This window comes from Falco punctatus (assembly GCF_963210335.1).
Source record: "Falco punctatus genome assembly, chromosome: 11".
NCBI lineage: Eukaryota > Metazoa > Chordata > Aves > Falconiformes > Falconidae > Falco > Falco punctatus.
The window spans coordinates 28,155,379-28,158,511 of NC_137591.1; positions in this window are offsets into that span (position 1 = coordinate 28,155,379).

A 3,133-nucleotide genomic window follows, 5' to 3' on the forward strand; every position below is an offset into this window, starting at 1 on the left:
GTTGGGGGCCACCCATCTGGAAAGCAGCTTTGCAGAAAAGGCCGTGAGGGTCCTGGTTAACCATGAGCCAGCAATGTGCCCTTGCAGCAAAGAGAGCTACAGGAATCCTGGACTACATTAGGGGGAGAGTTGCCAGCATGCCGAGGTTGGTGATCCATCCCTTCTGCTCAGGTGAGGTCACACTTGAATACTGTGTCCAGTTCTGGGTTCCCCAGTAAAACACAGAGATGGAGCTGCTGGTGGATGTGCAGTAAAAGATCATGAAGATAACGAAGGGAATGGAGCATCTCTCCTATGAGGAAAGGCTGAGACAGCTCTGACTGCTCAAACTGGAGAAGAGAAGGCTAAGGGGGATCTTCTTAAGGCATATAAATGCCAGAAGGGAAGGTGAAAAGAGAACAGAACCAGTTCTGTTCAGCGGATGCTCTCCCCTTCTCGTCCTGTTCTCGTGCCTTCCTCTTGTAGTACTAGTGCCGGAGGTCTTTCAGGCAGAGGCGGTAGACAGGTGTCAGGAGCCTGAGCAGCCAGGTCATTTTGGCCTCTGTGCAACAGAGCAGTTCATCTCTGGAGAAGGTGCCCTTTTCCCGGCTGCCTGTCCGCACGGAAGATGAGGCCGTCCATCCCCTTCCCTGGAAAGGACAGGGCCGGGAGCACAATGAAACAGACGGGGACTTGGGGGGCCAAGAAGTGTCCTGCTGGACTTGGCTTCCTCCAGAAGAGCTCCCGCCTTGCCGGTCTGCTCTGGGCAGCACGCTGGGCTGCGGAAAGCTCTGGCAGGCCCTGTGTCATGCTGGGGGCTGGGGAGGGTTTCAGCCCTGCGGCCTGGTGTGTCCCTGGGGAAGAGGCAGAGGACCTATCGGGGCCTTGCTGAGGCTTTCTTGCCCGTGCTGGGGTTTGTTTTCTCATTGCAAGCCTTCTGGGCCAAGGCTGTTGCGGTTCCCTGCTCCCCAAAACCCAACCCCTTCCTGCGCGACTGGTCGCGATTGCTCACCTGTTCCCGGCGTCTCCTGTTACTGGCGTCTGCTCCATTGTCTCCAGAGGTAAAGTTCAATCCAAGCCATGATGAGCGGCCACATGATTCGGCCAGACTTGCAAAGCAGCCAGGTCATGTCCACCTGGGCAAGGCAGTGTCAAAGCCAGACCAGAGTGTGGGGCAGGTCAGAGGCCGTGCTCTCTGCGCTGACGGGTGGTTGCTCCAGGCCCTCGGGATAGACACCCATCCTGACCCTCACCGTGCTGCGGGGGTTGCGAAGGCCAATGGTGCTCGTCCATTCGGCGGCCATGCTCTCCGCGTTGGAGGGTGCTTGCTTCAGACCCTTGGGAAAGATGCCCATCCTGAACCTGACCCAGCTGCGGGGGATGCGAAGGCCAATGGTGCTCATCCATTCGGCGGCCATGCTCTCTGCGACAATTGGCAGTTCCTTCAGGACATCATGAAGGCGCTGTTCAGATCTATAAAGTGTATTTCTCCTGGAGCACGTGTCGTTTGGGTACCGAGGGGCGCTGGGGAAGCGGGAAGAGGAAATGCAGTGGTGCGAGCCAGGCTGCTCTGTGAGGGCTTGCAGAGCGTGCGCTCCAGGAGAAGCGGGAGAGCTGGGCTGGGAGAGAGCGGGCACCCATGGCTGTGAGGCGCCCCGCAGGCACCCGTGTTCCAGGAGGAGGGCCCCGCATCCCGGCAGGGTGCCCACCTCCCAGGGAGATGCCTGGTGGGTGCCCCACCTCCCAGTGGGATGCCTGGTGGGTGCCCCACCTCCCAGTGAGATGCCTGGTGGGTGCCCATGTCCCAGCAAGGCGGCAGTGGCCGCTGCGCGCCCAGGGCCCCGCGGGCCACCTCCCTCCAGGAATAATTCCAGACTATTCGCACTCCTCGTTCTCAAGGGGATACGAGCACCCGCATGCAGCAGTGCTGGCGGGCAAACGCGGCCAACCTCCTGCCAGGAGCACCCTGCCACCTCCCTTCTCTCGCACGCTCCAGGTCAACAGAAGGCGTGCGTGGGTCGCACGAACAGCGAGGCATTTTCCTGTGGGCTCCTACACTGCCCACCTCTGGGTAAGGCAGGCGCTGGGCTGGCTTGTGGCTCTAGGCTGGTGTGGCACACGGCCATTTCTGCCTCGGCACCCAGCAGTTGTGCCAGGGAGAAAACAGCAGGCCTCTGCGGGGTGAGAGCTGTGCCGGGTCAGTCCTGAAAGAGAAATAATGAACGGGCTGAACGGCGGAGCCCAGGGGGCTGTGACCAGTGGCGCAGAGCCTAGCTGGAGGCCTGCAGCCAGCGGTGTTCCCAGGGTCAGCACTGGGCCCTGTCCTGTTGAACTTAACCGTCAACGCCCTGGGGGAAGGGGCAGAGGCACCTTTGCGGGCAGCTGTGCTGGAAGTCCCCATGAGGAGGGGCAGGGACACATGTCATAGCCAAGCTCGGGGACGCAGGAGAAGGGATGAAGCTGGCACCAGCTCAGCTGCCAGCTGAACCTGGAGCACAGTGGCCCACCAGCACCAGAGACCAAGGCCTTCCAGGAGCCCCCTGTGGGCGTACAAGTGTCACGCTTGTGGCTAAGGAGACAGACAGCAGGGAAGCCTTTGGCTTTCTCAGTGCTGAAAATACTTGAAAATTCACGGAACGGCGGAGGTTGGAAGGCACCTCTGGCAGTCAGTTTGTCCAGCCCCCTGCTCAGGTAGAGTTAAGAATTTTGTTTAAGATTTTTTGACTCTCCTCCTAACATGGGCTGCCACTTAGCCCCCAGCAGGGTCCCCAAGAGGGTTTTGAGCAGAACCGCGTCATGCCTGCCCAGCTGCAGGGCTGTTGTGCCAGGGAGAAAACAGCAGGCCTCTGCGGGGTGAGAGCTGCGCAGGGTCAGCCCTGAGCTCCTTCAGCCTCCCCCCCCGCGGCCGATGCTGCGGCCCCCTCGGGCCCCGGGCACGCAGCGGCTGTGCTCCCCGGCCGGGGTCGGGATGCTGCTCATAGCCTGGGAGCGCTCGGCCACGCTGCCGCCACCGCCGCCTGACGGGGCCCCGCTCTCCGGCCGCCCGTCCCGCCCAGCTGAGGGGGCCGGGGCCGTGGTGGGGCGGGCCTCGCAGGCCCCGCCGGTGCCGGTGTGGCGGCCGGTGCCGCGGGGGCGGGGGCGGAAGGGGCGGGCC